Source organism: Canis lupus, chromosome 15, assembly GCF_048164855.1.
Source record: "Canis lupus baileyi chromosome 15, mCanLup2.hap1, whole genome shotgun sequence".
Taxonomy (NCBI): domain Eukaryota; kingdom Metazoa; phylum Chordata; class Mammalia; order Carnivora; family Canidae; genus Canis; species Canis lupus.
In genome coordinates this window covers 4,562,426-4,587,032 of record NC_132852.1, presented here as the reverse complement: position 1 = coordinate 4,587,032, position 24,607 = coordinate 4,562,426, and the positions used below count along the sequence as shown (strand labels likewise).

Genomic DNA, 24,607 nt, shown 5'->3' with positions numbered 1-24,607 from the left:
CCCCCGCAGGTGCACAGGACCCCGTCCCTCCCTTCACCGCCCCCCCCCCGCAGGTGCACAGGACCCCGTCCCTCCCTTCACCGCCCCCCCGCAGGTGCACAGGACCCCGTCCCTCCCTTCACCGCCCCCCCCCCCCGCAGGTGCACAGGACCCCGTCCCTCCCTTCACCGCCCCCCCGCAGGTGCACAGGACCCCACCCCTCCCTTCACCGCCCCCCCCGCAGGTGCACAGGACCCCGTCCCTCCCTTCACCGCCCCCCCCCCCCGCAGGTGCACAGGACCCCGTCCCTCCCTTCACCGCCCCCCCCCCCGCAGGTGCACAAGACCCCCATCCCTCCCTTCACCGCCCCCCCCCGCAGGTGCACAGGACCCCATCCCTCCCTTCACCGCCCCCCCCCGCAGGTGCACAGGACCCCGTCCCTCCCTTCACCGCCCCCCCCCCGCAGGTGCACAGGACCCCATCCCTCCCTTCACCGCCCCCCCCCCGCAGGTGCACAGGACCCCATCCCTCCCTTCACCGCCCCCCCGCAGGTGCACAGGACCCCGTCCCTCCCTTCACCGCCCCCCCCCGCAGGTGCACAGGACCCCGTCCCTCCCTTCACCGCCCCCCCCGCAGGTGCACAGGACCCCACCCCTCCCTTCACCGCCCCCCCGCAGGTGCACAGGACCCCGTCCCTCCCTTCACCGCCCCCCCGCAGGTGCACAGGACCCCGTCCCTCCCTTCACCGCCCCCCCCGCAGGTGCACAGGACCCCGTCCCTCCCTTCACCGCCCCCCCCCCCGCAGGTGCACAAGACCCCCATCCCTCCCTTCACCGCCCCCCCCCCGCAGGTGCACAGGACCCCATCCCTCCCTTCACCGCCCCCCCCGCAGGTGCACAGGACCCCGTCCCTCCCTTCACCGCACCCCCCCCCGCAGGTGCACAAGACCCCCATCCCTCCCTTCACCGCTCCGCCCCCTTCCCTCATCGCTAGGAAGGTGGTCACCGAAGTCCAAGCCAGCTGAGTGGCCTCTTCACGAGGCTCCTTGCACACCTGTCAGACCTTTCACCTCCCCGGGGCCTGGGGCTCTTGTCTTCCTCTTTTTTTTTTTTTTTTTTTTTTTTTTGGATAAGGAGCCTCATCTTTTTATGTGGTACTTAAAAGCATCCTGACTATACATGCACAGTAGGTGAAGGACTGACATACTTGTGAGCTTCACAAAAATCTAGGAAGGCAGAGCAGTTGCTTTATTGATGTAAAAACAGATCCAGAAACCTTCTGGATCCTTCTGCTGCCCTTTGGCTGCAGAAGAGGTTTAATGTGTAACCTGTTCTGGGGACAGTTGTACTTCCAAAGCGTGCCAAATGCCTTGAGAAAAAAAAATTATTTTAATTATTATTTTTTAAAGATTTTATTTATTTATCCATGAGAGACACACACAGGGGCAGAGACACAGGCAGAGGGAGAAGCAGGCTCCATGCAGGGAGCCCAACTCAGGACTCGATCCCAGGTCTCCATGATCACGCCCTGGGCTGAAGGCAGGCACTAAACCACTGAGCCACCCGGGGCTGCCCGAAATTATTTTTTTTTTCTTAATGCAAGCCTATGGGGTAGGTTTATGCAGGGAGCCGTTCTAATGGGGAACTCTAGCCAGAGCCAGGACAGTGGCTGCTTGCTTTCCGTGGCTATATGTGATTGACATGATGCAACAGGACTGGTGGCAGATGGTTATCTTAAGGCAACCAAGCCCAGGTGAATGGAGTTCCCAAGGAAGAAGTATTTGGACGAGCATTGCCAACGGGAAGTGTCACACAAAAGAAACTTTGAACGGGGTTTCCCCTGTCTTGCCATGGAAGGCAATGGCCTGTACAGTGAGAAGAGGTAGGTTTCTTTTTGGAGGGAAAAAGTCCAGGGTGTGGGTAGTGTGCATATGCTTGTGCCACTCCTGCTTCCTTTAACGGAGACCACTGCAATAAGGAAAAGAAAAAAGTGTAAAGAGATAAAGCAAGCTTAGGGCTCACATTATGACCTCTGTGTATGAAGTTAGTAAAGACGTGTGATGTGTGCAAATAACGTCACTTTTGGCGAATTACCCCCCAGTCACTGTCCACCAAGTGGTAGAGCCCTGTGCGGTGTGGCGGCGTGCAGACGCCCAGAGCTGAAGCTGCTCTCATCCGCGTTTATATCCACACCCAGCCCTGCCCGCCCGGTTACTCCTGAGCACCCCCCTCTCTTCCTGGGAACAGTGGCTGATTTCACTCTCCCCTCTGGCCACCTAGCCCCCTTAGGAACCTAGAACCAACCCCCATTCTCTGCTTCTACTTCCTTGCCCTGTGCATTTGTTTAATCCTTTGCAATCTGAGTTCCCTTTTTACCATTCTAGAAAAAAGGGCTGTTTTAGAGAAGCGCACACAGCTACCCCTGGCCTGCGTACACTGGCTCTGGGGCCTAGCAGTGAAAAGACCGGTTCTGCTGGGGCCTTTCAGGTGTCAGGGATGGTGAGGGCTTACACGTGGGATGAGAACATAAGGAGGAGCTCCATAGAACTGTGGGGACATCTATTAAGGAGATTTCATTTAGCCTGGGACCAAGAAGGCTTCTCAAGCAGAGGGACGCTTAAAATGAAACTTCACAGTGGAATCAGCTAGGCGACAGCGAGGGAAGGAAGAGGCTGCCAGGCGAGAACCGCATATCCGGAGGACAGAAGCTGAGAGTGTGCATTGTGCCCAAATGCTGATAAAAGCCCTGTGTGGAGATTGGAATGGACCACACTTTTTTTTTTTTTTTTTTTTAAGATTTGTATTTATTTGAGAGAGAGTGAGAGACCAAGTGCACAAAGCAGGGAGACAGGAGGGAGAGGGAGAAGCAGACTCCCTGCAGAGCAGGGAGCAGATGCAGGACTTGATCCCAGGACCCTGAGATCATGACCTGAGCCAAAGGCAGACGCTTAACAGGCTGAGCCACCAAGTTCCCCATGGAATGGGCCACATTGAAAGTCCCTTGGGCAGCCTGGGTGGCTCAGCGGTTTAGCGCAGCCTTCAGCCCAGGGCGTGATCCTGGAGTCCCAGGATCAAGTCCCGCGTCGGGTTCCCTGCATGGAGCCTGCTTTCCCTCTGCCTGTTTCTCTACCTCTCTGTGTCTCATGAATAAATAAAATCTTAAAAAAAAAAAAAAGTCCCTTAAAAGAATTGTATTTCCCTCTCACATTTTTAAGGTAATAGCTAAAATTGTTTTTATTTTAAGCTTAGTTACAAACGTTCTAATAATTTATGACATTTAAAAATGATTACAGATATCTGTTAAGTGGTCTGAATGGATTATGAATACCATGGTGATTTATCACCCATCAGCATCTGTTTAAATGCTTAGGATTTTTACCAATTAGAATTTTTCATTGATCCTTTTTCTCCTTGAGAACATATTTCATTCCACTTGTGCCACAGAATTTAACTTCATGGAATATCGTTTTATGATTCGAAGTCTTTTATTGGTCAGACTAGATCATCAAGTATCTAAGAGTAAAAATTTGTCCTGGATTGAGCTATTACTGTTAGCAATATACGGTGAATCAGTGTGTATCTCAAAATCTGATAATTAGTGTAAATAGTTTTATCAACAACTGTCTTGATGCCTTATTCAGAAGAAATTTTAAATTAACTTTTGGTGGGCAGCCCCGGTGGCCCAGTGGTTTGGCACCACCTTGGGCCCGGGTGTGACCCTGGAGACCCAGATCAAGTCCCGCGTCGGGCTCCCTGCATGGAGCCTGCTTCTCTCCCTCTGCCTGTGTCTCTGCCTCTCTCTCTGTCATGAATAAATAAAATCTTTTAAAAAAAAATTATCTTTTGGTGTCAAGTTTGTTACACCTTTCCACGTCCACAATGCAGTACCAAGTAGTAAGATTTGAGGTGGACCAGGTGGTTGGAACGGTGAAATAGTGAAATGCAAGGTGGGTCTGGACTCGCAGGAGTCTTCACAGGCAGATCAGTTTCAGGAAAGTCACACTTCTGAAAGTTGGGTCCTTTAGAACGACTCATGACCACATCTTTACATATTCTCAGGGATACCCCCATGGAGTAGTTTGAAAACAACTGGTGGAGAACGTGGCGCAAGGGAAGGAAACAAAGATGATAGTGGTTGTGTCAGGAGAGATCAACAAGAACCACCTAACAGTGGGGCTTATGAGACATGTAAAGGATTTTAGACCTTATCCCAAAGGATCTGGAAAGCTACTGAAAGGCTTAAAAGGGATTTTTCCTTTTTTAAGTTGATCAGGCAGTGGGAGAAACAGATCGGGAGCAAGTTGGAGATGTTGCTAGACTCCCAGCTAATGTAGGCTCAGACTTTCTTAGTGACCCTGTATGGAGAACAAGACATTAATTCCTCAAGTACAGCCTTTTGGGAGGGAAATTTGGATAGTATCCACCAAACACAGACGGATAGCCTTTGAATCAATACATCGAATTAAGTGAGTGTCCGTAGTAGAATGATCACATGAATTCACGAAGATGACAAGTGAAATGCTCTACTGCAGGTGGAAAGAAACAGATGGAAATGTATTGCCCTAGATGTCCAGGACATTAGGTGAAAGAAAGGTTGCTGAATGATCTACGCACTACCGTCCCATTTCAGTAAAAACTGAAACAGTCTATTTCTACATACAAAGGTCTAGAAGCCACTGATGACAGGGATTATGTCTGGGGCAGGGAAGTAAGCTCAGATGAAGTGCAGCTGGGCTGGGGCGGGTATTGTTTCAGGCTTTCACAAATACTGATTCAACAAATGTATACGCGCTAACTATATAGCCCACCCACTCTGTTGGGGTTCAGAGAGAACAGATGACGGCCCTGAGATCATGACCCCCGTGAGGTGCGTGTGGAGGGGGGATGGGACTTCCCTATTGCACGGGCAAATAAAACTAAGACAAGAGCTGAAAGGTGTGATTATCCACAGGAGTTAATTAACTGGTGGTGATAAACGAGAAGGAAGGAGGGGAGAGGAATGCCTTCCAGGTTTACGCTTGAGTAACCGGGTGGAATTTCATTCGATGGAGTGGAAACAGGTTCTGTGGGGCCTGTTCAGAAAAAGCACAAGTTTCCAAATACAAAAGTAGATGTGAACATGGATATTCATTTAGAATGAGAAAAGAAATCACACACACACACACACACAAAAAATAGCTGTCAGGTCACAAAAATAAAATAGCCAGGAAAATAACATTTTATTCTCTGTCGTGGATCTGTACAGTTTTCTTTCGATTGTGCAAACCATCTTATATTTTCTACATATAGCAAGAAAAGTACTCATCTTTCCTCTAGTGTGATAAATGGAAATTTAGTTTTTATCACTGTTAGTAGTTATAAACTACTCAACCTTATGCTATGACTTTAATGCATATTCAATACAAATCTTTTTTTTTTTTTTTTTGGTGGGGGCAGGTGTGAAGGGGCAGGATAATAGTATAGTGGGACCTTGACAACTTCATTCTAAAACTCATGAAGGAAAACAAGTAATTTTTTTAAATGGAGGAATACTGAGTGGCAGACAGAATGATACTCATCCGAACATACCAACATAATTTCTGCAACTTGTTAATTAGTTTACGTGGCAAAGGATCATTTGGGACACATGGAATTCAGGATTACCAATCAGCTCACCTTGACAGAATCCTAGGCTGTCCAGGTAGGCCCGTGGATTCACCAGGGTCCTTAAAAGTAGAAGAGGGAGGCGGAGAGGGAGCTCAGAGAGATGCGACCAGAGAGGACCGAACTCCTGTTGGCAGGCTTTGAAGACGGAGGAAGGTAGCTGAGAGCTAAGGATGGGGGGCCGGCTGCAGAACAGATCCCCTCCCAGAGCCCCCAAGAAACCAAACCTGCTGACACCTTGACTTGAATCCAGGGAGGCTCATCTTGGACTTCTGATCTCCAAAACTATAAGATAACAGATTTATATTACTCAAGCTACTATGTGGTAACTTGTTACAGCAGCAATGGAAACAACATGCTGATGGGGGGCGGGGGTGCCTGCCCCAGTAGGCGCCAAAGCTACAGGCAAAGCATTTTCACTAACGAAGAAATAAATAGTTCAGCAGAGCAAAATGAAGAGCCCCCAAACCCATGTACGGTGTGTTTTATGGAGTTTTTTTGAAAGTGGCATTTAAAACCAGAGGAAAAAAAGAATGAGTTAGTCAAAAGGTAATATTAGTACAACTGTCCGTCTTTTGGAAAAACGTAAAATATGCCAACCAACGCCAGAATAAAGGCCAGATGGGATTTAAACAAAAATATTCATGAAAAAAAATTAAAAACACGGATATATTAGAAAAAATAGAATACTTTTATGATATTCAGATAGAGGAGGACTTATCTGGGATCATCCTGAGACCATACTCCTATAGTGTAGATTCTTGAGAGATCTTGGAATCTCCACAAGGTAACCTGATGGTGTTGAGCAAACAATAGTGTCTGTGCTACAAACTACAGAATGTTCACCCTGAATACTATGAGGTTTTAGGGTGTCCTTGGGGGCTTGAGGAACGCCCATGTTGTATCTACGTGAACTCAGGTGTGGAGTGTCCTTAAAGCTGTAACCTGACCACCGAAGTGCAAACTGACTGTGCAGGTGGTAACATGGTGCGGATCTGGGGGGGGCGGGGGGTTGCCCTTAGAAACAAAGGAAAACACTTGCCTCATTGAGTGCGGGAAGGGTCTCAACACCGTAACATTGTAGCCCAGTGCTCTGCCTCTATTGGTCAGCTACCACCCAAACCTTTATTTTTACTTGTAAAACTAAAACAGCCTTGTTCCAAAAGACCTAAACACTATTAAAAAAAAAAAATCGGATGAAATCTGAGTCTCTTTCAGTGTTGTCCCAAGTCCAACTTTCTCGCCTAGAGGTTAGCGTCGGAATAACGTTCTAGTTCCTCACCTTTGCTTCTGTTAGTCGAGGTCTGTGCGTCTGTTCCCCTCTTGACCTGAAGACTTTCGTTCGGATCAGACGTCCATCCCTCCCCAACCAAGGTCCTGTCTGGGGGGAAGCTGACTTTAACCCGGGCCTGTAGATGGGCCATGATTAGCATCAGGCAGTGGTGTCTGAAGTGTGGGCCTGGAGCCTCTGAGGCTCCCCCCCCCAAGACACATCCAGGTGTTGTTTAAGTGTCCCCAGGTGAAAGGTTTCATAATGGCAGCAAATCGTGATTTGCCTTCCCAGGTTGAATTTTCAGTGATGTTGGGTAAACCTGCTAGCACTCTAGCACGTGTCAAAGCCAAAATACCAAAGCGAGCTAGTGACCACATGTTCTTCATCACCACATACTTGTGGCAAAAACACACTCCTTTCACTTAATATTTTTGAAGCAATAAGAACACCACGTTTATTAAATCCTTACCCTTTAAAAAAAAATCCTTACCCTTTAACATTGCGTGTGAGTAAATGAGTATTTATGAAGCATGTGTGATTTCACCGAGGTACAATAGTTCTCTAGAGGAAAAACTTTTTTTTTTTTTTGACTGAGCTAGCTGCTAGCTACCTCTTTATTATTATTTTTATTTTTTTAAGATTTTATTTATTTATGAGAGACAGAGACCTAGGCAGAGGGAGAAGCAGGCTCCATGCAGGGAGCCCAATTCGGGACTTGATTCCAGGTCTCCAGGATCACGCCCTGGGCTGAAGGCGGCGCTGAACTGCTGAGCCACACGGGCTGCCCTTTTTTTTTTTTTTTTTTAATGGAACATCCTTTTTACTTGAAAGAATAACCTAAGTTATTCTGGCAGAATTTTTTTCAAAAATGAACAAAATATCACTTCAAGGAAAATAATGGATAGTATTGCTAGTAATAAAACTTGAGCTTTCATTGAAAATCAGAATTTTGGAAAGCTTAAGTTTGCTCTCAGGAGTTTGACATGTTCCCAATACTTGACTTTTAGAAATTCCGTGATAATAACCATTACGGCTTCTCAGTTTTGTATGTCAATATTTAGATTTGCAAAAATAAGTGAACCAATAATTTGCAAATCATTGCAAATCATTGCATGGGTAAGGGATTCTTTCAAAATGCAAGAGAGATCAATGGATTCTAATGTGATAGGGTACAAAAATTTCCTATATTAAGCTCCACATTGCTAATAACCTTTAAGAACTTCTTATCTGAAAAGGCTTAACATTCCTTCCTTTTTCCAATCACATATCTGATGGAGTCTGGGTTCTCTTCATTTGTCTCCACCAAAAAAAACATGGCAACAGAGCAAATGCAGGCAATCCAGCTGTGTTCAATTCAGCTACATAGTAAAGAGACTTGCAAGACCGTGTATGACTGTAGCCATTCTTCTAAATAAATTTAGTTTTGGAAGTTGTTTTTCTTTTTCCGTGAAAAACTTGTTAAAATGCAATGGGTTTTAAAGTGTTTTCAAAGGAACTAAATATTCTTAAATTCATTTTACTTTCCAAAACAAAAAATATCAATAAGTATAACTTTTTTTTTAAGCTTTGTCTAAAGGTTTCTTGAATCATTGATCTATTACAAAGTAGCCCTGCTTGTATTTCCACAAAAATTGGTTTAGGGATGAAGTTCTAAGGGCTTCTGAGACCCAAAGGCGATTAGAATATTCTAAGAAAACAATCCTGTCCACTCTGCTAAAGGAGTTACCAGAAGAGATGCTCCTCTCTTTCTCTTCCGCTGAGTGAATTGAGGTGACACCTGGAATTTCATCACTGCTTTGTTCTCTTATGGAAAGTCAGTTTTTGGATGGAGTGGACAGCCAACAGAGAAATTGATAAAGACTTAGTGTGGATTTTACTGAGATGGGAGTATCTTGGACAGAAAAGTAATAAGAATCACCCTGGCTGCTGCATTCACTGTCTGGGGCTGTCCTAAAACAGCAAGCCAGGTAGTTTGATTTTTTTTTAAAAAAAAACCTCCAGCTGCTGAATCAAAGCACCTATGAAACCCACTCTCAACCCTGTAGTTACAGGAGCAAGCAAATATCTATGGAAGCCAGGTTGATATGGGCTTTTCTCTTATCTATTATCTACCCAGTTCTCCACATTAGAAACCTGCAGGTTACTCTGCGTTTCTCTCTTGCTCACTGTTGACACTAGGTCACTATTCATTCACTCAATCAGTTACTGAATGCTTGTGTGCAAGGCCCTGGTACAGGACCTGGTGATATAGCCATGACCAAGGCAGATAAGATCCCAGTCTTGGCATTACTTCCACGTCAGCACTAAGATGGGTAATAGCGTGTCAAGGAGTTATAAGGGTAAGCAGTGAGCAAGGATAAGGTGATATGATAGTTGTAAAGTGACACCTTTACATCATGAGGTCAGGAAATGTCTCCCTAAGGAGACCTTTAAGTTATAATTGGAATAAGATCTAAGATGAGAGCATTTCAGGCTGAGGGAAAAGAGCAAAGGTCCTGAGTTTGGTAGGAACTGAGTAAGTAGCAGTTTTAACTTCCTGCTGGCTAAATCCTTTCAGTCCTTCTTCATTCTTCTTCCCCATCCTGCATGCAATCTATCAGCAAACTCTATTGGCTTCACCATATCAAAATACATCCAGAACCCATCTCCCCTCTCTCTCATTGACCACCCTCTTAGCTATACAACCATGATAGCCTCCTACTTAGTCTCCCTGCTACTACTACTTCCCCTCATAATCCTGTTCACTATATTTGAATTGTGTCCTCAAAACTCCTACAGTGAAGTCCTAACCCTCCATCTCAGAATAGGACCTTTATTTGGGATAGGGTCTTTACAGAGGTGGTCAGATTTAAGTGAGGCCCTTCTGGGGGGCCTTAATCCATTCTGAATGGTCTCCATATAAGAAGGGGAAATTGAGGTCCTTGCACAGAAGGAATATGATGTGAAGGTCAAGGTGTCATCTCGGCCAATGACCGTGGCCTGCGTCCGATCCTTCCTGATGGCTCTCTGCCAGGACCTTGACCGCAGGCTTCAGCCTCCAGAACTATGCCAACAACGAATTTCTGGGTAAGCTACCTGGTGCACGATGCTTTGTTATGACGGCCCCAGTAAATGAATGCAGCAACCAAGGTGATCCTTCTGTTACTTCTCTGTCCAAGATCCTCCCGTCTTGGAGTAAAATCCAAAGCCCACCAGCACCCAGGAGCAGTGCTGACCACACAGAGAATGGCTGTGCCTCAGGCTCTGAGCTTCAGCAGTGCTGAAGTGACCTCACAAAGCCCTCCTCGACATGACCTTATTCTTTGCTCCAGGAAGTTCTTACTAGGAAGATAAGGCTGTAAACCAGTAAGTAACTCTGTTGCTTGCTTCATGAATCCCACCATTCCTTTGACACGGACCACAGGCCGCTCAGCCAAACCCTTCTCAGGACAGCTGAGAGCTCACCTGCATAAAAGGCCTTCTCTGGACAAACTATTCCACAGGGTGCTTAGCAGAGAAACATTGGTGTGTCAGACTTGCTCAGGAGCCCTGGCCTAGCTGTGCCCGCCAGTTGTGAACTGTTCTAATATTGTCCAAACTTGATTTTGTCCCCATGTTGAAAGGTCTTCCTAAAACTATTCAAGCCCAGACCCTAACCCTAAACCCCATAAATGTGCTCCCTTCTCCCCTCTGGAATGCTAAGACTGTCGATAATCTCCCTTACTGTGGTAAGAAGCAGTGGTGTTGCTTGATCGATAAGTTCCTCTGGTCTTTTTGGAGAGCCAACCATCCTGAACTTTTGCCATCCTTCTTGTGCATTGAGCAGGAGGGTCTTCCCAGATTTGACATGTTCTTCCCACACCTGGGAGCATGTTTGCTAGCCTCTTTCCCAGGCTTTGTCAAATGTTACCAGAGAGACTGTCCCATAACCTCCCTGTATGACCTCTGTGTCCCCTCTGTGAGATTACCGACCGCGTGCCAGAGGCTAACTTCCACCAATATTCATACTCTCCTTTTATGATTATCACATCCCTAATTCTAGGCACATCACAAAACCCACTTCCCAGCTTTTCTTGGACCTAGATGATTGGTTAGCCAGTGAAATGGAAAAGGTATGTGTGGTATGGGATGTGTGAGGTAGCCTTCTCTTTTTAGATGCAGATGTGTGCCATAGCTGGAGTTTCAGCAGCCAAACTGGTAGGCACCCATGGCAGGGCAATCCCAAAAGGAAAGTGAATTCCTGACCCCATGGAGTATCCTACTAGCATTGGATTTACCACCTCCAGATGTTACAAAAGCAAGAAAGAAACTTTAACTTGCTTAAGCTTATTTGTTGTTGTTGTTGTTTCAATTTGAAACCAAACCTAATCCTAACTAATATAATCCCCCCACCCCTATCCTGCCTTACATTACATTTATTTCTGTGTGACGTGTATTTTGACTTTCCCTAACTGGAATGTAGTCTTCTTGAGATGGGAGACTATTTTGTCTTTGCTGCATTTCTGCAGCCTTGACCAATGCCTACCAAACAAGAAGTCAATAGAAACTTGTTGAATTAAAGAGGAGATTTGCACTCCAAGAGGATGTGCCATGTTCCCCCCTCCCCGCCAGGGCATGTTGAATAACCCTGACACACTGTCACTGTGTAGATACATATGGGGTGCTTTCCTAATTCATGCCCTCTTCTTTAGCATTGCTCCCCAAAGTCCCTGCTACATGAGATCTGCAGAATCTGGTTTGTACAAGGGAATCTCTCTCTTCAGCCCCTGGTGTTGGATCCACAGTAATTATGTGTCAGGCAATTGGAGACCACGATTATGAGCCAAACAGAATTGAGCAGTAGGGCATAGACATCAGGTAGAGTTACAGTCTTAATTGGCATCATGGAAACCCCAAATGACCTACATGTCGATGCTTTGGCAGACCTGGAGCAAGTGAACCAGGGGGGATCAAAATGCAGCCTATGCCCACAGCCCACATACCCCAGAAGAAAGGGAGCAAGAAGGAAAGAATCCTCGATTGTTCATAAACAACTCCTTTTTACCTAATATGCCTTGAATTTATATTCCCTGTATTGTATATGCTTTGAGTTTGTATTCCCTGTATTGGTACAATCCAGGCTAAGACCTCCTTTGACGTCTCCTGGGGCGTGTGTCCCTCAGGGCAAGGCTGAGGCCCTTCCCAGTCTGGTCCCGACCTGCCTTTCTGACCTCCTGTTTTATTGCTTGCCTCCTCCCAACCTGAGCTCTGTTCCCAAGCTCCTTTCAGTTCTCTAAGACAGCTGGGCCGTCTGCTACTTTGTAAGCGTTCTCCTGCTAGAATGATCTTCCTCCCAAACTCCTCCTTTGGGACCTATCTCAAGTTTTCTCCCTGCCAGAAGTATCCCCAGACCTCGTCCCTCTTCCTTCCCCAGACAGTGGTGCACTCTCTTGCCCCTCAGTGGTCCCTCGAGCCCCCCTCTGTTACAGGACTCCCCATAAGTTACTGTGATCTATTGCAATGCCTGTTGGTGTTTCATCAGGCCACGTGCTTGGAAGCCGTGTCTTCTACCTCCTGGCAGCCTCCACCCAGACCATTGTCCCCTATAGGTCAGATGCTCAGTCCTACAGCCAACATTTTTCTGGCTGGCTGTGGTCCATCCTTATCCACCCAAAGTGCCTTGGCCACACAGCTGCTCCAGTTCCCCAAATAGTCTCGAGTGCGTCCATTTCCCTCTTTGTTTTTGGCTAATCCACTCTTTGCTGATGGCCCTCAAATCCGCAGATTGATTCTGAACTGCAGGCACTTTCTAAAATTCTGCCTCCTTGACAGCTTGAGGATGCTACAAGAGTTTTAAGTGTTCTCAGCCGAAAGTGTCTACACAGTCCCTGCCCTGCTCTTCCCTGAATCCTCTCCATTTGATACTAAAAGACTCAAAATAGCCCCACTTTTCCTTTGGCTTCATCCATGCACACCGCACCCTGCGTGTTACACAATTGGCTAGTAGGGTTCCTTTATTCCCATTCCTCTTTTAAGAAATGCCTTTTGACTTACCCTGCCTTTTCCACAAACCCCCGACGTTATTTCTGCTCCACTGCTGTGCTGGTCCTGTAGCACCTGGCCTCCCACACAGCCACCAGTGCCGCCTCTCTGAAACAGAGCGGATCTTCCCCTTCTCCCTCTGAAACTCTTCAATGACTTTTCTAAAGATAAAGTCACACCTCCTTTTGGCCTCCAGTGCCTTTCATGACCCGGCCCAGCTGGCTCTACAGCTGTGCCAGGCACCACTCAAGTGAAGCAATGATGCCTCAGTACTGAGACGCTGGCCTGACCTACATCCACTTCCATCCTGTCCCACAAGTGGCAATCCTTCCTGCGGACAATAATATCCAGCCACCTGTTTCTCCTGGCCTCCTGCTTCAGATATGACTCATGCTTTTGGCTTCATGCTTCAGAAGCAACTCTTCCTTTCTAATTTTGTGTCTCCCCAAAATATTTAAACTTGACATATGGTAATAACTTGTGTGTATTTCACTTTGTTACAAATAAACCATATGGTGGCTTACGATGATGCGTTCAGAATAAAACAAATAATGAGAAAACGAAATTGGGGAATCGTAGGTGCTCATATGGCAAGAGGAGGTCAGTGCCAGCAGACCTCTCTGGTGAGGTGAGGCCACAGCTTGTTCCTGAAGGAGGCTTCCACTTTTGGAGCCAAGTGTCCATAAAAGTTGCTCAAGAGAAACACAGGCAGTGTTTATATTTAATATCAGAAAATAAGATCATCAACAATTTCTTTTACTTTAGGGATGGTGAGTAGAGGCTCTGTAATGGTCTTGCCAGATCCAGATATATATAACTGGGCATCTACATCAGTAATGTAGACAACTGTGGAAGAAGAAAACACAGAGCTGCAAAAAACAGTTGCTGGCATCTACTGATAAACGAGGAAACATTTTTTGGGGATGGAGGGAGTCGCAGAGATTCCTAGTGTCCGTTTTTTTGTTACCTTTCTTTGTAGTAAGAACTTAGAATTTAAGCAGAGAAGACTGCCACGCAGCTACAGGGTTTCCCTAACCTCCCTTGCAACAAAGCCGGGCTTCTTGACTGCATTGACTATGGTCAATGGGGTGGGAGCAGAGGTGTTCTCTGAAACCTCTGGGAAACCTCTTAAAAGGGAGTGCTCCCTTCATTTCTACTTCTGTTTTCTGGTTGGTGGAATGCAGAAGTGATAGCGAAAGCTTGAAGAGCTCTTTCGGATTTTGTGACAGAAGAGTAAGCTGCAAGGAGCTGGGATCTTGGAACTTCTAGGGTTATTGCCTGGGGGATGTATATGTATGAAAATTATAGCTCAAGTTAATCCTGAGAGAGAAGGATGTTGTTTGGAAATTAGAGTCTGTGGCTTTCCTATGGTAAGTCTGAGAAGATCAAGGATGATGGAGGAGCAGTGTACCATCTATTTTCCATCTGGCATTTTGGAGTAGGTTGAGTCCTTAGAGCCTTCATAAGCTTAACCGCTCCCCCCACACACACACACACAAAACAACATTTTAATAAGAGAATGAATGAAACTCTGGGCAAAGTCAGAGGTTCTTTGTTTCTTGAGAGATGGTTCTAAAGATTTAGGAGAGAACCCTCCTCTGCACTCTTCTGGACTAATAGCTTGGAAGTAGCCAGAGAAGAAAGCCCTCATAGGGATGTCCTTGCTCTCCTCGTGGAAATGTTCTCTTGCTACAAATCAGTTCTATTGTGTGGTAATCTGTTAGGTGAATGGACTACGATTTACCTACTCTGTACATTTAGATTGAATCCAGATTTGGGCTTTTATGAATATAGCATTCTTATGCTTGCTCTATGGTGGACCTATACACCCACTTGATCAACTCTGATAAATCAATTTAAAACTATACATTTCAAAAAAAATTAAAAAAAATAAAACTATACATTTCTTTCTATGCGTGCCATTAACTCAGTCCCACAAAATTTCATAAATCTTGTTTTTATTGTTCAAAGCTTTTCCTATATTCATTGTGATCTCTTCTTTGAACAAAGGTAACTTATTTTTGACAAAATCACATATATTAAGGTCTTGGTTGAAATTCTCATTTTGTGCATGCTGTTTTCTCCTGACCTCAATGAGCATCTTTATGACAATCATTTTGAACTTTTTATCAGGGAAATCCATTATCTCTATTTCATTAATGTTTATGTCTGGAGATTTATCTTGTTTTGTTTGGAACCTATTCCTATGTTTGTTTTCATTTTCCTTTGACTATCTGCTTTGGTTTCTCTGCATTAGATGAAATAGCCACCTCTTCTCATCTTGAAAGAATGGTCTTGTGTAGGAGCTGAAACTTAACTTTCAGCTTGGACCTAGCTCTTGGCGGTCTTTCCAACCTTTGTGATGGACCTCCTGTCCTCCATTTGTTCTCATTGGCCTGCAGGAGTTGAGGGTGTATCAAGACCTATAAGTGTCCCAAAGGGCAGGAACTCAGCACCAAATTAAAACAAAACCCACCCCCCCAAAATAAAATAAAATAAAATAAAACCCAGTCAGCACCTTTTTAAAGTATGCAATGAGACCTTTTTCAGGGAAAGACTGGGAGATGGCATTTCTGTCTCCTCTCCTTGTAGGGAGCCTTGGGGAAATAGACAGTTAAGAATTATTTTGTTTGTCGTAGTCCTGGAGGACCTGTAAATGGAAGCTCTGTCGGTCACCACAGCCAGGCCATTAAGGGATGTGTCCCCTGGGTGGCAGCTGCAAAATTCAAGCTGGCAGATCTGTACAAGCTCCTTTCAGGAAGATCCTGGTGACCTGGCATAGGGCAAAACAGAGAACATGAGGATGGCACCCTCTAGCCTTGCCGATCTCCAGGGAGGAATCCATTCAGTGCCTAGATATGTTAAATTAGAAGCCTAATTATTAGACTACACCTTTTAACCTATTCACATAGGCTTATTTCATGCAAAGGCTGTGAGATGGGTGTTTCAGTGTGCTGCCTCTGTAGCGAGGCTTCTGGGTGAATCATCACTGGGATTCCCGTGAGGCCCCTGTGTTTCCTATAGTCTCATGGGTCTCTTGGATGCAAGCCCTACTGGCTTTCAAAGCTAAGAGCCTTGGGGGCCTATCCCTCAGGCAGAAGTCTTAAAAGTTGGGGGGCTAAATGTTGAGTTCAAACCCTTCACTCTTTGAGAAGCTTAGCGTTATGAATTTCCTCCTAAATACGTGGCTGTGAGGTTTATGTCCAGATTGTGTCTCAGACTCTCCTACCCATTTTGATGTGGGTTTTTCCTCATTTCCCAATGAATAGGAGATGCTCAGCTAGTTTCTGGGTTGTGCTGGGGGTGTTTTTTTTTTTTTTCCCCCAGAAAGGATTTTTCCATTTGTAGCTGTATATACTGTATGTCTGTGGGAAGAAGTGAGTCCAGGAACCTCCTATGTCGCAATCCTGAACCAGAACCCACCTATTTTTTTTTTAAGATTTTATTTTATTCATGAGAGACACACACACACACACAGAGGCAGAGACCTAGGCAGAGGGAGAAGCAGGCTCCCTGGGGACTTGATCCCTGAACCCCAGGACCATGCCTTGATCATGAAAGCAGAGCTTAACCGCTGAGCAATCCAGGCGTCCCAGAACCCACCTATTTTTAATCCTTCTATAGTGTCTGTACCAACTTAAGTTCCCGTTAATGGTGCACAAGCATGTGCTTTTTTCCATATCTTCATCACCTTTCCTCTGTTGTATTTTTGAAGATCGCCCTTCAAGTCTATGGTGATCTTTCTTATTCTGGTTTTGATTTAGATTCCAATAATTACTGGTATTGAACATCTTTTATGTACCTACTGACCACTTAAATATTTACCTTGGAAAAATATTCAGGTTCTTTGTTCATTTGTTAATTGCAATTTTTTTCTATTAAGCTGTAAGAGTTCCTTATCTATTTTGGATACTAAATTCATATCATAGTGTGATAGTGTGGTGTGCAAATATTTTGTCTCATTCTGGAGAAAGCCTTTTTAACTTTCTTTTTAACTTTTTTCTCCTGTGCAGAAGCTTTTTAGGTTGCTGTATTTACTTTTTTTTTTTTTTAATCTGGTTGTTGTGCTTTAGTTGTCCTGTCCAAAAAAATCCTTGCCAAGATCTACATTAAGCTTTTTACCTATGTATTCCTCTAGGAGTTTTATGGTTTCAGATCTTATATTTGTTTTCAATCCAACTGGACTTGATTTAGTGTAAGACAGAGTTCTAGTTTTGCTGTGTTACATTTGAATATCCAGTTTTTCCAGCACCAGGTATTGAAGAGACGGTCTTTTCACGGTAGAGTATTCTTGGCACCTTCACTTAACCATACATGAAGGGTTTATTTCTGGGTTTTTATTCTGCTCCCTTGGTGTGTCTGTCTTTATGCAATCACCATGCTGTTTTGATAACTCAATTTTTAAATATAGTTTGATATCAGGAGGTATGATGCCTCTAGCTGTGTTGTACTGAACTGCTATTTGGGGTCTTTGGTGGTTCTATATGAATCTTAGGATTGTTCCATTTCTGTAAAAATAAACCTATTGGAATCTTGATAGAGATGGCATTAAATCTATAAATGGCTTTGGGTAGTATGGACATTTCAGTAATATCCTCCCAGTCCATGAACACAGATGCCTTTCCATTTGTGTCCCCTTTTTTTTTCCATTAGCATCTTATACTTTTCAGCATAGAGCTTTTTCACCAACCTTGGCTAAATTTATTCCTAAGTATTTTATTTTTTAAGTTCTCGTAAATAGAATTGTTTTCTTTCTTTTTCAGATAGTTTGTTGCTTGTGTTTAGAAATACTACTTGGGGTGCCTAAGCGGCTCAATTGGTTAAGCATCTGACTCTTGATCTCCGCTCAGGTCTTGGTCTCAGGGTCATGAGTTCAAGCCTGATGTTGGGATCCATGAAGGGTGAGGAGTCTACCAAGAGGAAGGAAGAAAGAAATTTTGTATCCTGCAAATTACTGAATTTGTTGATCTAATAGTTTTTTGATGGACTCTGTAAAGTTTTCTAGACATAAAATCACATCCTCATAGAGAAAATTTTAGTTCTTTCTAATCACGATGCCTTTTACTTCTTACCCTATTACTCTGGTTAGGGCTTCTAGTACTGTAGTGAAAGTGGGCACCCTTGTTCCAGATCTTAGAGGAAAAGCATCCAATCTTTCACTATCAAGTATGGTTTTAGCTTTGGGCTTGTCATATATGGGATCTATTATATTGAAGTACATTCCTCCTCTACGTAATTTCTTGAATTTTTATGAATGGATGTCAAAGTTTGTTCAATCCCTTTTTGCATCTATTGAGGTGATCATATAATTTAACTTTTATTCTATTACTATGATGTAGCACACTTACTGATTGGTGTATGTGGAACTATCCTTGCATCCCAGGGATGAAAACTCCTTGCTGATGGTATATGATCCTTTTAATGTGCTGCCAAGTTTGGTTTGCTAGTATTTAGTTGAGAATTTTTGCATCTGTATTCATCAGGGATATTGAATTGTAGTTGGCTTTTCTTATGGTGCCCTTATCTGGCTTTGGTATCAGAATAATGTTGACCTACTACGGTGAATTTGAAAGTGTTCCCTCTCTTTTACTTTTTTGAAAGAATTTGAGAAATGTTGGTACCAATTCTTCTTTGGGTGTTTGACAAAATTCATGAATGAAGCCATCTGGTCCAGCACTTTTTGTATTAAGGGGTTTTTGATTACTGTCTTGATGACTTGTCATTTGTGCAGATTATTTTTTTTTCCTGATTTATGCTTGGTATTGTATATTTCTAGGAATTTATGTCCTGTAGGTTGTCCGTTTTGTTAAAGTTCGTAGTAGTCTCTGTGTTCCTTTATATTTATGTGGTATCAGTTCAAATGGCTTTTCTTTCATTTAGAATTGGAGTTTGCCCTTAATTTTCTTATTGAAATATATTTGACCAGAAAAATGTGGAAATTTAAGGTGTGCAACATATTAATTTAATACATTTATATATTGAAATGATTGCCATTCTGATAATTAGCACCTGTCATATTACATAATTATCCATTATTTTTATGCCAATATTCAGATTGGAATAATTAAGTTCTAGTTTTTTAGCAAGTTTGATTATAATATGATATTTTCTGTATTCGTTATACTGTGCTTTCGATCACTAGAGCATTTTTACTACTTAGTATAAATTTGTTCCCTTGAAAAACATCTGTCCTATCCCCTAATCCCCCAACTCCAGATAACCACCATGGCATATTGGAAGTGTTACACCTTCTTTCCCTGCTCAGAATTGGTTTGGCTATTTGGGGTATTTGTGTTTCCTTACAAATCTTAGGATTGTTTTTCCTTCTTATTTAACTCCAAATATTATTTTACAAGAGAAGAAATGATTCATGATTAGTAACAACGATATGCTGACTCTCTCCTGATAATGTATCCAATATCCTTTCTACTTTTTCCCTGGATGAAATTGTAGAGTGAAGTTGCATGGGGTTTTGAAAGGTAAATATAACAATCACTATAAAATGGAGCAGGTTTAATCATCACTAGCTTCTGGCCTTTATTGCATTTTGAGTGTATTCAGAGTTCAGGCAGTACAGCCGACCCAATCTCTAGAGAGAAGTAATCAAATGACCCAAATAGGATTTATTCCAGAAATAAGAGAGTGGGAGGTGGTAAGCAATAAGAAGCAGTGGCATGGGTGGTACAGAGTTTCAGCTTAAATAGCATGGCTTTCTTCATAGGTAGAGATGCTGACATTTCCCATCATCACCACCACGAGATTTTCATTTCTTCTTTACACTTATGCAAATGACAGCCACCTCTTAGGATTGTTTTTCTAGGTCTATGAAGAATGCCATTGGTATTTCACTGGGGATTATATTGAATCTATAGATGACTTTGGTTAGTGTGGATATTTAACAATATTAATTCCAATTCACGAGCATTGGATGTCTTGCCATTAGTTTGTGTTTTCTTTGATTTCTTTCAGGAAAGGTTCATTGTTTTCATTGTACAGATCTTCCATTTTTAATGCTGTTGGAATGGCATAGTTTTTCTTTCAGATGTTTCATCATTAGTGTAAAGAAAAGAAACTGGTTTTTATTTGTTGATTTTTTTGTACTCTGCAACTTACCAAAATTGCTGATTAATTCCAACAGTTATTTTGGTTTTTCTTTGAGGTTTTTATATACGCAAAATCATATCCTCTGCAAAAAGTGAGTTTTTCTTCTTCCTTTCTGATTTGCATGGCTTTTCTTTGTATTGCCTAATTTCTCCAGCTAGAACTTCAACACTATATTGAGTAAGAGGGGTTAATGCATGCCATGCATTCCCTGTTCAGCAGAACCTGGTGCTTCGGGAGTATCTCCTATGTGTTGCATGTGCCCTGTTATTGTGGCTGAGCTGCTTTTTCCTTCAGTCTAGTGTTCTGCAATGGCTCTTTGCCTGTTGTGGGCAGGGTTAGATCCCTGTGTTATTAGTGGGTCACTTTTGGTCTGCCTTGGGCTTGAGTTTAGTCAGACCAGGTGTTTGTTAGAGATGCAGTAGCGTGAACTGCAAGTTGCTTTCTCTGTGTTGCCTCCTGAGGAGCTTTCTTTAGTTGGCAAGGTATGCAGTCAGACCAGATGTCTTTTCCCAGCTCACTGCTGGGCCACAGTTGGACAGTTGTGTATGGTTATCTTGCCTTCTCCTTGGGGCAGGAGTCACTGGGAGTGGTGTTGGTCCCTGTTGGTGGTGGTTGCATAGGCTTATGGCACCACTTTGGATGTGTTTAGGCCAACGACATATTGGAGAGGGTGTCCATTGGAGAATGTGTGGGTAGGGCATGTGGTGGGTGCAAGGTCTGCATTGGTCTGGTGAAGGGGAGGAGGCCTGTAGCCAGCTGGGAAAGCTCATGAGGAGACCAGGAGGGTTGGGTTGTGTGTGTGTGTGGCGGGGGGGCGGGGGGGGGGGATCTGCAGTCATGTGTAGGGGCAGAGCATGCTGTTAGCAAGCTAGGTGGAGAATGTTGGTGCTGCACTTGTAACCACTGGTGTCTGTGTATCTGGGCTGGGAGATGAGGGAGTGAAATAGTACTCATCACTTCTTTTGTTCTTGGAGGAATTTCTCAAGAGTCCTTGTCCTTCAGCACATGCTCTGAGATCAGTAAATAAATCTCCTTCTGTATCCCTTAGGTATTTTCAAACTGCTGCGTCTGAGCTATGTCTCTGTGGGGCTGTTTGTTGTGCTGTCTATTTAAGGACGGGGACTCTGTTTCCTATCACCATTCAGCTCTCCTAGAGCTAAATCTTTTTTATTTTTTTAATGTTCAGGTGTTAAGCTCCACTGTTGTTAGACTCCTCTTGTTTTCAAAGGCAAATAATATGGGATTTTTCTTCCCTGTGTGGGTCCCCGGTGCCTAGGGTGCCTGGGATGGGATCTGGTCCATTCCTTAATCTGTGCCTGTGGTGTCTTCCCTTCCTCCTCTGGACAGTCCCTTGGTCATTTTGGTTCCCAATCATGTCCCAACCATATGGCCTCTTCTCTACTTTGAGTTGTGGATAGACTATTCTGGTAGTCTTTCGGTAATTTTCTGAGTTATTTACTCTGATGTGGGTGTTAGTGGGTGTATCTGTGGGATGAGGTGAGCTTAAGATCCCCTACTCTGCCATCTTCCAAGGAAAAACCATTGAAAGTCATTCTTGATGGTCATGCATTGATTGACATTCTGTTATTTGTGTTTTTACTCTTTTATGTTTTTTGTTACTCGCCCTCTATTTTGTGGTTTGATGACTTTTATTGTAATTTTAGATTTCTTCATGTATCTGTAAGTTTTTGCTTTGTGGCTACAATGAGGATAGCCTAGAATAACTTTTAATAGCCTGTTTTAAATTGATAATAACCAGTTTGAGTGCATTGTATACTGAGGCTCAGTATTTTTTTTCCTTCTGCCCACATTTTTTGATGTCAGAATTTACATCTTTTTATCCTGTGTATCCATTCACAAATTATTGTAGTTTGTTATTTGTACTGTCTTTTAACCTTCATGCTAGTTTTGTAAGTGATTAATCCATCACCTTTACTGCATTAGATCATTCTGGATTTTCTATGTAGTGACTTTTACCAATGAAATTTGTATTTTCATATGTTTTCTTGTTACTGATTAGCACCCTTTCCATTCAGCTAAAAGAAATCCTTTTAACATTTCTGCTAAGGCTGCTCTAATTCTGTTAGAATTCTGCTTTCCTGAAAAACTCTTTATCTCTCGTTTATTTGTGAATGATAACTTTGCTTATCATTCTTATGGGGAGTATTCTTGGTTGGCTAGTTTTTATTTCTTTTCAGTAAGTTGAACATAGCATGCTTTTTTTTTTTTTTTAATCCTGGCCTGCAATATTTCTACTGTAAAACATGCTGATAATCTTATGGGGGAGTTCCCTTGAATGTAACCAGTTGCTTTTCTTCCACTCTTATGCTTTCTCCTTGTCTTTAACTTTGGCACATCAAGTGTGTCTTAGTGGGAATATTTTTGTCTTTATCGTATTTGGAACTCTGTATTTCCTGGTTCTACTTCTATGCTTCCTTCCACAGTTAAAATTTTCAGCCACCATTTCTTCAAATAATTTTTCTGCCTCTTTCTCTTTTGGAGGCCCCTACAATGTAAATGTTGGCCCACTCAATGCTGTCCCAAAAGTGCCTTAAGCTGTCTTTGTTCATTTTTTTTTCTTTTTACTGTTATAATTGAGTTTCATTGCTCTTTAATTCCAGTGCTCTTTTCTGCTTCATCTAATTTACTGTTGAATCCCTCTGGTGTAGTTCTTGTATTATTTTCAATACAGTTACTGTATTTTTCAGCTGTTACATCTTTTTTGTTTTTTAAAAAATTTTTTTTAATTTTTATTTATTTATGATAGTCACAGAGAGAGAGAGAGAGAGGCAGAGACACAGGCAGAGGGAGAAGCAGGCTCCATGCACCGGGAGCCTGATGTGGGATTCGATCCTGGGTCTCCAGGATCGCGCCCTGGGCCAAAGGCAGGCGCCAAACCGCTGCGCCACCCAGGGATCCCTGTTACATCTTTTTTGTACTTTTATTTCCCATCTGTTTGTTGAAGTTCTTATTCTGTTCATGCTTTTCCTGAATCAGTAGTTTTGAACATTACTTTGAATTCTTTATTAGGTAAATTATTTCATTACATTTTTTAAAACAAAGTATAACTTATTCTTTCATTTGGAATGTGTTTCTATCTTCATCTTCATTGACTTTGCTTAGTCACATTCTGACTACCCTTGCTTTCTTTTAATTACTGTTTACCTAAATAATCTTTTCCATCCCTTCATTCCAGTCTATATACGTCTCTAAGTCTCTTGTAGACAGCCTATCATTGAGTCTTGTTTATTTAATAATTTATGCTTTTAGAGAGTTTAATCCATTCATGTTTAAAATAATTATTGATGGTAAGGACTTAATATTGCCATTTTGTTTTCTGAGTGTTTTCTAAATCCATTATGACTTGAGTTTTCTTGCTGTCTTCTTATTGTAGAGTTTTCTCTATAGTTACCATGGTGCTTACATAAAATATATCTGAAACACCTTATTTTAAGCTGATAATTTTTATAGCATTGTTAAACTTAACATTTTACTTCTCCCTGAGTCACATTTTTAGATTGCTAATGTTATAGTTTGTGTATTTTTTACATTATGTATTCAATAACAAATTATTGTAGCTATAATTAATAATTTCATGTTTATACTGCTGTTATAATTATACACCACCATTACAATATTAGAGAATCTGATTCCAGCTCTTTATTTACTAATACCAGTGAGCTTTACACCCATATTCATGTTTTTATATTAATTAGAATGCTTTTATTTCTGCTTGATCAGCTCCCTTTAGAATTACCCTTTAGAACTTCTTATAAAGTAGTTCTAATGCCAATGAATTCCAACAGCTTTTCTTCAGAAAACTGTATCCTTCATTTCTGAAAGGTAGCTTTGTTCAATGTAGGTAGTTTTGGTGGACAGATTTTCTTTCCGTTTTTTCCCCCCATTAAATATTTTGAATATATAGTATTCTTCGCTGTCTTGGAAAATTTCTGTTGAGAAATCTGCCCATACTCTTATGTGATTTCCTTTGTATGTCGTAACATGTTCCTTTTCCTTTGCTGCTTTCAAATCTCTCACTTCATTCATCTTTAAATATGTAATTTTACTGTGTCTTTGTGGAGCCCTTTTTGGCTTTAATCTACTTGGCATTTTTTAGGTTTCACATATCTAGATATCCATGTCCTACCCAGGTTAGGGAACTTTTCACCTATTATTGGTTTAAATATACTTTGTCCCTTTATCTTTTTCTCCTCCTCATGGGCTTTTAATAGTGCATATTTAATAGTGTGTAGGCTTTCTTAACTCTGCCTTTTGCTCCTCTGACTGAATAACTTCAAATGACCTATGTTCTAGTTCACTATTCCCACCCCTCCCCCAGCTTAATTGAATCTGCTCTTGAAGCTGTTGAAACTTCAGTCATTGGATTCTTCAGCTCTAGCACTTCCATTATGTTTTTCCAATGATTCTCTTTCTTCATAGACCTTATTTTATTCATGAATTGTTTACTTTTTGTCTTATTCTTGTATTTTACTAAAATCATTTTTTGTATTTTTTTTATTGAAGTTCAATTTGCCGACATATAGCATAACACCCAGTTAAGATAACTATTCTAAGTTCTTTATTAGATCACAAATTTATATTTCTGGGG

General features: G+C 42.6%; 1 long non-coding RNA gene across 1 annotated transcript in view; it reads left to right on the top strand.

Moving 5' to 3' along the window:
* The first annotated feature begins 10,176 nt into the window (after window positions 1-10,176).
* Window positions 10,177-24,607, top strand: part of LOC140604559 (uncharacterized) — a 40,336-nt gene continuing 25,905 nt past the window's right edge. Inside the window, exon 1 of the long non-coding RNA XR_012007370.1 lies at window positions 10,177-10,239. This is a non-coding gene — a long non-coding RNA (uncharacterized lncRNA). The remainder of the gene's footprint in view (window positions 10,240-24,607) is intronic.